This window comes from Dryobates pubescens, chromosome 1 (assembly GCF_014839835.1).
Source record: "Dryobates pubescens isolate bDryPub1 chromosome 1, bDryPub1.pri, whole genome shotgun sequence".
Lineage (NCBI taxonomy): Eukaryota > Metazoa > Chordata > Aves > Piciformes > Picidae > Dryobates > Dryobates pubescens.
Genome location: NC_071612.1, coordinates 37285841 through 37301321, shown reverse-complemented (window position 1 = coordinate 37301321; position 15481 = coordinate 37285841).

Sequence of the window (15481 nt, the reverse complement as noted above, 5' to 3'; positions counted from 1 at the left end):
GTGCAGGGTACAGGGAGACAGTCACTTTCCTGGTCCTACTGGGCACACTATTGCCAGTCCAGGCCAGGATGCTGTTTGCCTTCTTGGCCATCTGTCACATGCCATTTCATCTTCAGCTGCTTCTGAGCCCCACTTGCCCCTGGTCCCCTCAGCCTGGGAACCACCATGCTGAGGTGCAGCAGGGAAGCAAGATGGAGATGGGGTGTCATGTCCTAAAGAGCCTGGGGCAAGCTGAGCTAACTCCTTGTCCCACTTGCTCAGCATTTGCTGTGTGCCACAGTGGCTTCCAAGCACCCAAGGTGCTGTGCCACCCTTATGGTTTGCCTGGGGCTTTTCATCCAGACAGGGTTATATGTGTCACCTTTAAGACAAGTGGCTTTCAGCTGTGGCCTGAGAAGGCTTGTCTGCCACTGCCACCCCATTATCTGTCCCTTAGTGTGTCCCCTAGGGGACATGGCTTACACTCGCCCTATTGCCTCCTCCCATCCATGAAGACTCAGATTCATGATCTATTCCTTAATTCTTCACAGCTAAACCCCAGCTTTGATTTACAATCTGGTAAACTAACCCCTGTGCTTAGAGTTTGACCTGTTTCGTACTTCAGCATCTGCAACAGAACTTTTCTACTGACGTGGCATGAAACAAGTTATATTCTTGTATCAGAGCAGAGGCAACTCTAGCTTCCCTGCAGTTCCAAATATATTACTCTAAATTATTCAAGTCTAAATAATTTATTTGCTTGCTTTTACTCATTTTAAATACCTAAGCAAAAACCTCATTCAAGAAACAATATTGCAAAATTATAGAGGCAGATACTTTCTTCAGTTATTTTTGTGTCTAGTACCAATAATGTGTGCAGAAATCTTACCAACCACATTTTTTTTATCAACCACTGACTAGAGCTAACCACACCAGACTGCCACCACCTGCTCTGGGACAATCAGTCCATCTGACTTCTCTTTCCCCCAGTTTCCCTCCAGCCATCTTTTTCAGCAAAGAAAATAGGGAGAAAATTATGTCCTCAAAAATCCTACAACAGTGTTGTTTCTGCACTTGAAAAATACAGTGCTCTGGAAATAGCCAAATATTTAAGCCTTTGTCTCTGTGCTTAACTGTCAGTTGTATTCTTAGTACAAATTCTAGCCATTAATTTTTGTAAAAGTATTTTTCCCCCAGAGATATACATATGAAGAGAGGGATGATTTAGCATCTGAGATAACAAGAAAAAAAAATTTAAAAGCCATTTTTTATCCTTTTGGGCTCAAGGGGAAAAAGGCCTTTCCAGAGAATAAGCATTTTGTGAGTCTATTGACAGAGCACTATTGATTGTTTAGAATTTGTTTACATTTCCATTTTTAGCATCAATTAGTACTGTGATTTTACAATTCCTTTCACAATTGAAAGTTCAGGCTTGATGGGAGCTAATTCTGAGACATTTAGCTGCTCAGCTAAAATGGGGGTCCCTAGTAACAAGTGATAGGAAGACAGTAAATGGCCTCAAGCTCCAGCAGGGGAGGTTTAGAGTGCATATTAGAAGAATTTCTTTGGCTGAAAGGGTTTTCAAACACTGAAACAAGCTGCCCAGGGAAGAGGTTGAATCCCCATCCCTGGAGGTATTTAAAAGCCTCAGAGGTGTGGTGCTGAGGGACATGGTTTAATACCAGACTTGGTAGAGTTAGAGAATGGTTGGACTTGATGATCTTAGAGGCCTTTTCCAACCAAAATGATTCTATGATTCTAAGGTTATAGGCACTGTCCCAAAGACAGAGCCTAGCACATTACTCCAGGATGCCAGCCCTTAAGACTGTAGCAGTTGTGGTAGGGAATGAAGAGGCAAATGGTGCAATTAGCTTTAATTCCTAAAACTGTTGTGGTTGCCATTCCATTTCCTGAGACGCCAGATTCTGTTGATACTCTGTAGGTATTCCCTGAGAAAGCCTGGTAGACAGAGCTCTCCTCAGGGGACTACAGCAGAGGAATGTTGATGTTCTGGATTCTGATCGGGTTTAGGCATGATTTGGTATTAGCTAGATCCTAAGCATCAAAACAGATGTGCCTTCAGTGCCCAGGAATCTTTAAAGTCTGTGCTATGGCTCTTGGGAAGCTCATCTGCCTCCTACTAAATGATTGAAGAGGTTTGGTGGAATATGAGGAGTTCCATGGTATTAGATCAGCTTCTTGGAACACAGGGAAAACAGGTGATCTTGAGCAAGTACCAAAGCAGCTTCTGAGCTTGACATGAGGACTACAGAAAAGCAACAAAGTCCATCCTCCACTGAAGGGAGTTGTGAATGGAGACGAGTGGTTTTGAATGCTGTGGAGAACTCTTAACATGCATATACAATGTCTAGGGTGGCTTGTTTGGTGTGTGGTAGAGGCAGAAAGCAAAGTAGCACAAAGCAGACCAAGTCCCTGCAGGTGGCAGCTTTTTCCTGGGTTTTATGCCAGCACAGTTAAAGAACTTATCATACAAAAATTAGTAAATAAAAATTAACATGTAAATACTATATGAAGGGTTTGCATTGTAATGTTGATTTTAAGTAAATTAAAAGTGAAGCAAAGATGTACAGTAACAGAGGACTACAGAGGTGCTGGGGGGACTGGAACACTGCTCTCCAGCTCTCCTGTAGGCCCCTTCAAATACTGGAGGGCTACAAGAATGTCTCCTTGGAGCCTTCTCTTTTTCAGGCTGAACAACCCCAACTCTCTCAGCCTATGAGGTTGCTCAGACACCAAGCCTGGAAGTGTTTATGGCCAGGGTGGATGGGGCCTTGAGGAAGCTGATCTATTAAGAGGCATCCTGCCTATGGTAGGGAGGTTGAAACCAGACGATCTTTGTGTTCCCTTCCAATTCAAACCATCCTATGATTCTATGATTTATGGTTCTGGCCTATTAGCCACACTTACACTTTGCTGCACACTGCCTAGTCTCTTTTGAGGATTTCTCAATTCTCAGCTCAGAAGCTGCTTTCTCAGCTCTTAGTCACTCATTAGTAACATCCTCTAGAAAATTTAGAATCAAATTTAAGGAATTACAAACAATTTCCTGGAAGAAAAAAGGATATAGACCACCAAGAGACACGGTGATGGAGATCAAAGTGCTTCAATGCTTAGCTTAGCTGCTCACTTCCTCCTAAAAAGGCCAACTTTAATCTGAGTATGCTGCCTGTGCAAGTGCAGTGTCACATTCCTTCAAAATGCTGCTCACACCACAGTGGTAACAGTTCCTTGTGCCTTTCCATTGGGTGAAAATCTGCAAAGTGGTCTGCTAGCTTGCTATGGTTAGACATCTCACATTGGTTAACCAAACTATCAGCTACCACATTTAATCTCCTGAAGCATGAATATATCCTGTGGGTAAAAGCCCAGAGGCAAGCAACTAATCACTACACTACAATTTAAAGTCTTAGTATGTAGAGGACAGTCTTTGTTTCCTCCAAGGTTTCAGACACTCACTCTGCTGTACGCAAATATGACTCGCTAAGTTTGCTTACAAAGAGTTTGGTGTAAACCTCAGGCAGGAACAGATCTGTTGAGATAAACTTCAGATCTTGTTAGACCTGTTTATTGCCACCACCTTTTATGCTCAACTCTTCATGTAGGAGGCCACACACAGACTGAAAATCTGGTAGCGAAAGGGAAGAGATTTGATTTGAATTCCAGCCCTTTGTATTCAGTCTGGTATGTCACCAATCAATTAGAGACAGAGAACATTTAAAAGCAGTTGTACACAAATAAAGTTAAAAAAATATAGAAGCTTGAATCCAGCAAAACTTTGTCTGGATTTTTTTAATCTAAAGAAAAAGAGGATGAGGGGAGACCACCTGTCTCACTACAACTCCCTGAAAGGAGGTTGGAGTGAGGTGGATGTTGGCTGGGGAGACACAGAGTATGTTGCCCAGGAAGGCTGCCTTAAAGGTATTCAAGGCCAAGTTGGATGAGGCCTTGAGCACCCTGGTCTACTGGAAGGTGTCCCTGCCTATGGGAGGGAGGTTGGAACTAGGTGATCTTTAAGGTTTCTTCCAGCCCAAACCATTCTGTGAATCTATGAATTAAATTAATATGAAAAGTATTCTTGTAGTTAAGTTGATTTTTTGGTCAGGACATGCCCACATATATGAAGTCTTAGCAGTCTAGTTTCTTCTGGATAGGGTGATAGGGAGAGGGCCAGAGTGAAGAGTAAATGCATTAAAATACATGGAATTGTAGACTCACAGAATCAGTTTGGCTGTAAAAGACCTTTAAGATCATTGAGTCCAACTGTTACCTAACTCTGCCAAGGCTGGTGCTAAACCATGTCCCTCACCAGCACATCTATCCAGCTTTAAACTCCTCCAAGGATGGTGATTCAACACAATTAAGATATTTCCAAGGTGTTTATTAAGTGCAGGCAAACTTGCTAAAGTATGACAGAGAAAACATACTGCAAAGGAGGATCACAGATTTGCAAGGGGAAGAGACAGTTTTTAATCCAAAAGCCCAGAGTGCTGGCTTTTCTTCCAGATGTGGACAAGTTGTTTAATTTCCTTCTGAATCTGAAATTACTTTAATCCATAAATTCTGCCTTATTAATATGAGCCATCAAAAGGTTGTGGCTGGGGCTAATTGCTCTTTTTCTCAGTTGAGGATGCTGGTCTGCTTCATACAGCTAGCCAGATCTTAGAATCATAGACCTGTTTTGCTTGGAAAATACCTTTAAGATCATCTAGTCCAACCATTATTTAACTCTACCAGGTCTGGTGCTAAACCATGCCCCTCAACACCACACATCACTCTTCAGAAAGTAGGCAGCAATGTCTTGTGTTCTAATAAGCAACCTAAAGAGGAATTGTCTTTTTTTTTTTTACTTAAACCAGTGTCTGTGATTTCACAAACTGCCAAAATACATACTTCAAGTATTCAGACAGAATATAGCAAATGCTGAACTACTGGGAAGGAAGAAAAGAAACTCCTCCACATCCTCTCATTCATTTGTCCTTAGTAATAGTTTCAGAGAAACAGTTAGCTTTAGGTTAAGTCATATGTTGCTGACAAAATGTTTTGGCTTTTTTTTTCTTCCTGGAAACCCCCAGCTTTGGTATAAAACAACTCAATTTCTTCCTACCAGAGTATTTTCTAATGGAAAAGGGGGCAAGGAGGAAACCATACAGGTAAAACTGCTTAAAACCAGCCTAGACTTGCAAAGGATTATCTCAGGACAGTGCACATAATATGAATGCATTACGATTGGAACAGAATTATAAAGGATATTTTTTGCATGAATCACTATATGCACCAAACACTCATCTGCAATAGTCCTATCTTTAATTGTCATTATTGCAAGAACACTACTTAAGCCAGCCTTCCTCAGGAAAGTTGTTGCCTGAAGTTATTTCAGTGCTGAGACAGATACAATATATAACACCTCTCTATAATAGCTGTATGATTTATCGCTCTATCATATGTATAATGTAGAATATATTCCTGAGAAACAGTGTCACTTACAATTATATTAGGTAAAAATCCTAGAAATCACTACACAAGGAACATAGAAGTTGTGTAGGGGACTAGAGTTTTGTTTTTCCTAAGGATTAATTTGACCTTTATTCAGCCTCCTAAAGGAAAGATCCAGATTACTCCATAGAATCCCTCAAGAGTGTTAAGTGAACAAAAGGCCTCCTATATCCAAGTGTTTGCTTCTGGTGATAGCACACTACAAATAGAAGCCATAATCAAGATTTCCCCCCAGTGTTTATAAAATGTAATCTTGTCTCAACTGCTTAGGTCCTGTGGTAAAGGTAAGAAGGTCTTGCTGAATATTTTCACATTCCTTTAGTTTAAAATATTTTGACTGAAAAAAGGGCAAAGGCATTTTTTTCCCAGTGGTGGTTAGACCACAGTCACAACAGAGTGCAAGCCAAATCAAAACAGCAGTGCTGTAGATGGTCAGGTCCTTCACCTAATTCTCCTCTGCAAGGAACTATGACAAGAGGATTATTTTATTTGTTTAAAATACAAAATGCCCTTTTTCAAAAGAAAAATCCAACTCCCATAGAATCTTGGAACAGTTTGGCTTGGAAGGGACCTTAAAGATCATCGAGTTCCAACTCCCTTGGCACTGGCAGGGACACCTTCCACTAGCCCAGGTTGCTCAAGGCCTCATCCTACCTGGCCTTGAACACTTCCAGGGACAGGGCTGAGATCTGCTGAGAAAAGATATCATCAGGGACTAAGTTTACCACTCTGGAAGTCAGCATCAGTTCTTTATGCTGCTTCCCTCTCAGCCCCTCATCCTGCCTTTTTACCAGACTGGTTGGCATGAGTTGCAGGAAGGTTTGGAAGCAGGAGAAGGACCAGCCCCTTGGGCAGCTGAGAGTAACTGATGTATGAGTCCAAGAGATGCCAGTGACATTGGCATTTGCTGTAGATTCACATCTGTGGTTAAAACCAACACAGCTTTTTACTCTGCCTTTTGTGCAATTCATAGTCAAAAAAAAAAGGCAGCTGAAATCTAGCAGAAAAGTAAGGAATAGCTTGAATTACATTTTGCTGTCAAGAGATAAATTATGCAGATAAATTCTGCTGATTCTTGTGGGGCTACTGATAGAGCTAGGGAAAAAAGAGAGATGTGATCAGAGAAACAGGGAGGGGAGCAGGAGCTGATTAATTGGCACACTGACACTGGTCATCATTGCTAAAGCTGACGTGGAAATACATTACAGTGTTTGAGGGAACCCAGGAGAATGAGTGAGAGCAAAACTGAGTGAAGTCAGGAAGTTTCTGAAGCAAGACATTCTGCTCCATCTCTGGAGGCATTCAAAACCTGCCTGGACATGTTCCTGTGTGATTTACTCTAGATGATCCTGCTATAGCAGAGGGTTGGACTAGATGATCTTCAGAGGTCTCTTCCAACCCCTGCCATGCTGAGATTCTGTGAAAGTAGGGGAGATGCTAACTACATGTTTGTCTCTTCATAAAATTAGTAACTGTTTTAGGCTGTGACTTTTGAGCAAGCCTGACAAAGCTTTGACTCTTGCAAAGGACATCTGACTGAGGCACTTTCTAGTCACAAAGTCCACAGCTGCTTCCTTAGCAAAGCAATACATAAACAAGGGAAGGCATCATGATCAGTTCAGCTGAGAATAGCAGAGCAAGGATCTCTGCACCTTAAAATAGGAGCACAGCTATAATTTAGCAGCTGAAAAGGTTACCAGCTCCCATATAGCCACACCAAGAGCCTGGGTTTCATCAGCTGAGACAACACTGGCATATTATTCTTGCCTGTCACAGCTAGCTGCTTACAAGCCTTTTCAAGTAGGGGAGAGTAATGTTTTCTAGCTAATTTAGGGTGGTGAGAGGTAAAACTTTTGATTTTTTGTGCATTCTTGGGGTTTTCCCCCCAACTGTACAAATAAGCAAAGCTTCTGATGGCATTTCTTGCTGTTTTCAAAAGGCTGTAATACTTCCAGTGGATGACTAACAAAACTCTCATCTGTAGTAAACAGTTCTGTGGAGAACTGCCCTATTAACACCTGGGATGTTGTCTCATTCAGTCCTTCTCTCTTTCTTCCAACTCTGTGTTTTATGAACTTTGTAGGGGTTTATATTTGTCTGGTCAAATGGTTACACCTGTAAATATTCCAAATAATGATGGAGAGGACTGGGTTGGTTTGTTTGTGCTCTGGTTGCTACATCTTCCTTTTTTTGAGACTTAACACTCATTTCACCATGATGTTGACATTGTATACGGTGCCTCAGTGCTGGCTGACCTACTGGGATCCTCCAAGCCATCACAGCAATGCAGAAGGATCCTAAAATAGCTTGTAAGACTTCCAGTGAATGTGAAATTGAAATCATGTCTCCTCCTTCCTTTGGGGAGCTTTTGTCAGCTAAAAATGAATCACTTCATTAGAATTCAGTTGTCAAACTTTAATTTCCTAGAAGTATGGGCAACATAAGTCAAAATTTAAGTCACTTCTGACTCCGGCAGGAAAGAAGTAATCCACTGCCACCCTACAAACTTAGTTCATTTTCATTGTACTGCTCACAGCATTTCAAATACAGGTGCTTTGCTATCTTCAATGTTGGCATCAGGGTGACAACAGAGTAAGTTCTAAGCCAAGAGAATCAGAGGTGCTGCAGTAACAGAAGGCGGGGAAACAATAATGTTAGTAGTTACTAGATGCTTTTGCTACAAGTGTGCTCTGAAGAATGTCTAAACCTCTCTTTCTGCTTGAGTTAGAACAGAGAATGGTCTCAGTGAGAAGCATCCTGAGACTCAAGAAACAGAAATGTGTACATCAGATCCACTGATGTTTAGACTCCTGGGTGGAAATAAGCAGTGTGAGGAACAGTGTGACCTCAGCATCTACTCTGAAATGCTCCATTTCGTGCAGTAACTATTTTTACAGTGCATCAACTTTGAGAGATAAGAAGCAGCAGAATAAACCTGAGCATGCAGATCTCTAAGGAAGGAAGAAGTGATTGACAAAACCAACAAGTGATTTAGTCATGCTGTGGTTAGAACAACTGCTGCCATCCAGCATGCATTTCAATTGCTTTTTTGAGGGGGAAAATTTACTTCTATATGAATTAAAAAGGGGTTTGCTTAAATACATTTCTGTCTACAGGATGGTTGAGAGACTATGAGACAAGGTGCTCCAGCTGATTGCACAACCTCTAACAACCTATGGGAACAGGCTGTGAAAGTCAGGGCTGTTCAGCCTGGAGAAGGCTCCTGAAAGACCTTATAGCAGCCTTATAGTATCTGAAAGGGGGCTACAATAAAACTGGGAAGGGACTGTTTACAAGGGCTTGTGGTGATAGGATGAGGAGGAATGGATTAGAGTTTGTGGAGGGTAGATTTACACTGGAGATTAGGAAGAAATTCTTTACAGTTTGTAGTGTGGGGAACCAAGTGACTTGTGTCTGTGTGCATTTACCTACTCTAGGCCATAAGCTGCTGCATGTTGTGTTTAATATTTCAGCTGAGAATGCAGAAGTGTTTGTTCAGCAAATCTTCTTGCTTACACTTTATCTGGTATCATGTACTACTGCATCCTGGAAAGAAAGATGTGAATGATTGTCTGTGCCTGCCTGGCATGCATGACCACACTGAGAATGAGTTGATATGTGTTGGCTATTTAGGGGATTTATTCTTCCAGTTTACCTCATACTTACTAACCTTTTCATTTATAAGACAGACTATTGCCACACATTGAGTATTTGGTCCAGTTTTGGGAGCCTTAATACAAGGGAGGGGCCTTCATGACCTCCAGGGCAACCTGTTCCAGTGTCTCACCACACTCAGTGTAAAGAACTTCTTCTTAATCTCTAGTCTAAATCTCCACTCTTCCAGCTTCAATCTATTCCCTCTCATCCTGTCACTACAAGCCCTTGTAAAAAGTCCTTTTCCATCTTTCTTGTAGGCCCCTTTCAATTACTGGAAGGCTGCTATGAGGTCTCTCCAGAGTCTTCTCTTCTCCAGCTTGAACAACCCAACTCTCTCAGCCTCTCCCTATAGGGCAGGTGCTCCAGCCCTCTGATCACCTTCGTGGCCTCCTCTGGACCTGCTCCAGCAGCTCAGTGTCCTTCTTATGCTAATGGTCATACATTTCTGGACAAGGCAGAAATCTCTCTTAACTGGTGTCAGATAACTGTGCTGCAGGGATCAAAAAATATTAATCATTTAGAGCATATTTGCAAAGAGTTCATGACTATTTGGGATGTGATGAAGGCATTGTTGTGTAAGAAAGAAACTAGTTTAAATCAAACCTTTTCAGTGCGTTCCCATTCTAGGATGTGAGATGATTGCAAGACATTATAATGCTGGCTCTTTTGATCATGTATCATTGCAACCTTGCCAAGAAAAATAAGCATTTTGTAGCCTATTGCCTACAAAATATGAATAGGCAGGAAGGAGCTTTGAGTCTAAGAACCTGGCAAATAAACCAGGAACAAAAATGAGCATAATTATGCTAATGAGAAAGCCAATCTCCAGATAATTTCTCAAGCAGTGAAGGCATGGTGCCAAATGCCTAGGGAGAGATTTGCATTTACTCAGCAAGCACATGACACCAGAATAAAAATAATCTATTGACACAGGAAAGGTTACAGAAGCAAATTGTTCTCAGAGGTGGCAACAATCATTCCTTTCAACAATTTGGTCATAAAAGATAGAAAGCTAAACAAACTCCCTAGGCCCATAGTCAGATTCTATAGTCTTTACTAAAGTTTACTACTATGATAGTTCAGAGAGTCATAGATTCATAGAATGGTTTGGGTTGGAAAGGACCCTGAAGATCATCTAGTTCCAACCACCCTGCCATGGACAGGGACACTTCCACTAGACCAGATTGATCAAGGCCTCATCTAACCTGGCCTTGAACACCTCCAGGGAGAGGGCATCCACAGATTCCCTGGCCAACCTGTTCCAGTGTCTCACCACCCTCACTGTAAAGAATGTCTTTCTTTTTTACCTTCATTTACCTAATTTTTTTTTTATATATTAACAGCAGGACTTCAGAAAGTAAAACTTAGGTCAATATAACTTCAACCTAGAAGCTGCAATGAAATATTGGAAAGATGGAATTTTTCCAAATGCATGGAGCTGCTGTAGTGGTCTCGGTGTTTTCATTCCCTGATAATGGAACATCATGGAAGCAGGAAATTTTGTAGCAGCCGGAGGAACAGTGCAGGTATTTTTAATTCCCTGGCATTTGTTTCTGTTCTAAAGACAAGCAGAGCAAACTCCTGCCCCCAGATCATAGGAAAAACCAGCACCAAATTGTCAAACAATTGCTATCTGGCAGAGGTGTGAGCATTTTTTTACACGGCAGGACACTGGGAATGCAGCTCTGACTCAACTACTGAAGCTAGAGATGATCTGCTGCTGCCACCAAGAGAGGGCAACCTTTGCCTAGGAAAGCAGGACATGTCATGACTGTTGAGAAGAACAGCCTCTGAAGAACCTCATTATTTTTTTAAACTCTTTTGTTACAGTTTAATGAAACTTTTAGCAGTTTAAAAAGACGGCTGTTTAAAAAGCAGACTCTAGTTCAATCTCCAAGTTGTTTGAAGCCATTTTAAGGCCTATACAAATCTCTAAATGTAGCCTTTTATTTAGTGCTTGTATGGTTTCCGTGGGATATGTTTTATTTGCTCTACCAATAGTAAATAGTCTGCATTAGGAAGAGCCTGCCTCTTTCAAATCACAGAACCCAGGAGTTGTTTGGGTTGGAAGGGAACTTCATGATCATCTAGTTCCAATGCCCTGCCATGGGCAGGGACACCTACTAGGCCAGCTTGCTCAAGGCCTCATCCAACCTGGCTTGCAACACTTCCAGGCTTGAAACCTCCACAGCTTTTCTGGGCAACCTGTCCCAGTGCCTCACCACCCTCATGGGGAAGAATTGCTTCCTAATGTCTCATCTCAGTCCAGCTTCTTCCAGTTTGAAGCTATTACCCCCCATCCTTTGACTCCATGCCTTTGACTAAAGTCCCTCTCCAGCTCTCCTGTAGCACAGTTCAAATACTGGAAGACTGATAGAAGGTCTCCCTGGTGCCTTCTCTTCTCCAGGCTGAACTGAAATCAGTTCCTATATTGCAGATATTTTTTATTTATTCATGAAAAGCAATGTAGGATATTTAGTGCTACCTTCTTCTCACAGCAGCTTTCCAACACAAATGTGAAGCTTTCCCTATTTTAGGTACTATTTCCTCCATCACTGGGACATCAGATGCCCATGAGCTCAGTGGTGCTAGCTGTAAACCCCATCTTTGAGCCCTGGGGGGGGTGTGCTGTGGTGTGTAGCTGTGTATTACAAAAGCACACCGTGCCAGTTGTTTTAAAGCAACCACCCTTCCACTTTGATATCTCTGCCATGCCTCAGTCATGCATTTGCAAGCCTGAGCATTCAATGGGAACTGCTGCAGGTTCAGCACTTTTGAGAAACAGCTTACTTAGAAGTCTAAAGTTGGATTTAGAAGCTTAACATTTTTGGGAAACTTGTCTATAATCCTCATAACTGATTGTTGTTAAGGCAAATATCCATCCAGTGTATTTTTGCTGTGACCACTTTGGATACCTGGCTACACTTTATAAGCCTACAACTGGATTTGGATAAGACAGTGCTGTCTGTTACAGAAATGGGGTTGAAAGTGATTCTGACAATTCTCTTGCCCTAAATTGTAGGAAGTTTCCTTAGCTACTATTAGTTATCCAGAGTAGAAGTAAAATCTACCTATAATAAGGGAAGAAAGTTTAATTGTGGTGACAGTGGAACTGAAGAACATACAGAAAATAAGTGTACCCCACTCACCATGGGCAGCCTGTTCCAATGCCTGACCACTCTTTCAGTAAAGAATTTTTTTCCTAATATCCAACCTAAACCTCCCCTGGCACAATTTCAGGCCATTTCCTCTTGTTCTATCACCTGATACCAGGGAGGAGAGACCAGGACATTTTTAAGACTCAGCTTGACAGGGTGCTGGGCCATCTCGTTTCAACTACGCTATCACCTAGAAAGGTTGGACCAGATGATCCTTGGGGTCCCTTCCAACCTGGAATTCTGTGATTAATTTTTGCCTCAGCATAATTTGGATCATTTGCATAAGAGGTAAGTCCAGGATCATGTATTTATTAGCAGACTAGTTTTGTTTTTCACTTAAACTTGCATTTTAGAGCTTTTAAAGTGAAGCAACATCTAAGAGAAGGGCAGCAATCCAAAATATACTTGAAAAGAACTGGCATTTGCTCTAACTTTGTCCTGTCTGGTGAACAATCGCAAGTTAGCTCACCCTTGAACCTCGGAACTGGGCGCTGTCTGGAACAAGACAGAAAAAGCATGTTCCAGTGGTTCTGCTGCCACAGGATCTGAGATCTGCTGCCTGATAGAGCTTGGGAATTTATGCCAAGCAGTGGAAATTGGAAAAGACTTTCAGCTATGAAAATGCAGCTTACAATAAACAAAAGAGAAAATGTCTCCAAGGGGAAATGTCGAATACCCTGACACATCCTTGGGTTAGCTGGTAGACAGCAGAAGTGGAGAACAAATGATAAAATTCATTCAAGCCAGGAATATATTCGAGACTACATCCCCTGCTTCCTTCCCCTGCTTCCCCCTTCCCTCTCCTGAGGTTACAAGAGCAGGGCTTTATTTAGCACAACATCCTCTTCTGAGGGCTAGATGAGCTTTTGGAAACCTGCAATATGCTCCACAGTTTGCCACCCAGTCTGTGCTACAGAATCAAAGCTCATTCACTCCTGCCTCCTGCTGGTATTTCAACCAAGTGATGAAAGTGGAAACTAATAAAATACCTTGAAATGTTCAGACTGCACAAAGTAGTAGATCTGTGATGTGTATCCACTTTAGGATCTGAGGACCTAACTTTAACTTTTTAGCAGCAATATCCTATAATTCTCAGTCCTTTATTTCTGTAGGTACCACATCTGTTGCCATGTCTCAACCAGCTCAAGGAGAGCCACCAAGAGCCATGTCCAGATGGCTTTTGCATATATCCAGTCTAAATCTGCCCTCCTCAAGCTTCAATCCATTTCATCAGCCAGAAAAGTAACATCAATTATATCATTTATCTAAACACCAAGTGTATGGACAATCTAAGACATCAGATGCTGTTTTGACTTGTGAATGTCATTTCTTTCCTTTAGACAGCAGGTATGTTCACAGACTGCCATGCTTTGAGAAGAAATTATGCCCTTTTTAAACCACCACACACAGAGATTTGGTTCTCTCAAAGCTGGACCAAGCCCTTAAAAAACACAAACGCATAACATAATATTCCAAGCTTGCCAGAAAATATTGATGAGCACCACTGTGATCATTTTACTCATTCCCACCCCCCACCCCCCCACCCCCATCTACAAGTTCAGTAAAGCAGTTCACTGCTGTGGTGTTACAGCTAAAGAAATACCACAGCTAACAAGCTAAAGCCATTCAGTGCCTACATGCTGTGAAGGCTGCAACCACACTGAGCCTGAGCTGCAAGATCAGATGTTATAGAATCAGAGAATTACTGAACCTCTTAGTTGGAAAATACCTTTAAGATCATTGAGTCCAACCATTATCTAACTCTACCAAGGATGATGCTAAATCATGGCCCTCAACATAATATCTCTGCCTCTCTTAAACACCTCCAGGGATGGGGATTTAACACCTCCCTGCAGAGCATATTCCTTGTCTTTGAGAACCCTTTCAGTCAAGAAGTTCCTTCCAATATCCAAACTAATCCTCCCCTGATACAACTTGAGGCCATTTCCTCTCCTCCTATAACTTGTGCCTAGAGAGAAGACATCAACGTACACCTAACTCCAACTTCCTTTCAGGGAGCTGTGGAGAGCCAGGTCTCCCCTCAGCCTCCTTTTCTCCAGGCCAAACAACCCCAGTTCCCTCGGCTGCTCCTCACCAGACCTGTTCTCCAGACCCTTCACCGGCTTCATTGTCCTTCTCCAGACTTGCTCCAGCACCTCAATTTCTTTCTTGGAGTGAGGGCCCCAAACCTGAACCCAGTACTCAAGGTGTTGCCTCACTAGTGATGAGCACAGGGGCTGGCCACACGATCCCTGCTCCAGGCCAGGATGCTGTTGGCCTTCTTGGCCACCTGGGCACACACTGGCTCATGTTCATCTGGCTGTCAACCAACACCCCCAAGTCTTCCTCTGCTGGGCAGTTTTCAACCACTCTGCCCCAAGCCTCAAGCACTCATGGGGTTGTTGTGGCCCAAGTGCAGGACCCAGCACTTGACCTTGTTGAATGTCATACAGTTAGCTTCAGCCCATCAATCCAGCCTGGCCAGGTCCCTCTGCAGAGCCTGCTCATCTGCAGCTCTTTGCTTCAGTACATATAGCTGAAGATGGATATTTTAAGTACCTCACAAAGTACCCTGCTCTGAAATTCTAGCATTAATTTGAATGTAGTGAAGAAGATACAAGACAAAATAGCCACAGTGTATGAAGTTCCCAGAAAAGAAAAGTATGGAATTAAACAAATTTGCTTGTTCTGTTGGTTGTTTCTTTTTTTGTTTGTTTGGGGTTCTTTGGCTAACTTCCATTGGATTTGGTACCAGCTAGAGAAAATAAATTAAAATGTCTCCATCCTTTATGACTGAGTTTTATCTGGTTTATGATCTGTGGTCAAACAAGATGATGTGGCTAGGAAGATGATCAGAGGTTTGGAGCACCTCTGCTATGAGGATAGGCTGAGAGAGTTGGGGTTGTCCAGCCTGGAGAAAAGAAGGCTCCAGCGAGACCTTATAGCAGCCTTACAGTAGTTGAAGGGAGTTCCAGGAGAACTGGAGAGGGACTTTGGCAATGGCATGGAGTGACAGAACTGAGATGAAACATTAGGAAGCAATTCTTCCCCATGGGGGTGGTGAGGCACTGGAAGAGATTGCCCAGAGAAGCTGTGGAAGTTCCAAGCCTAGAAGTGTTGAAATCCAGGTTGGATAGGGCTTTAAGCAAGCTAGTCTAGTAGGAGGTGTCCCT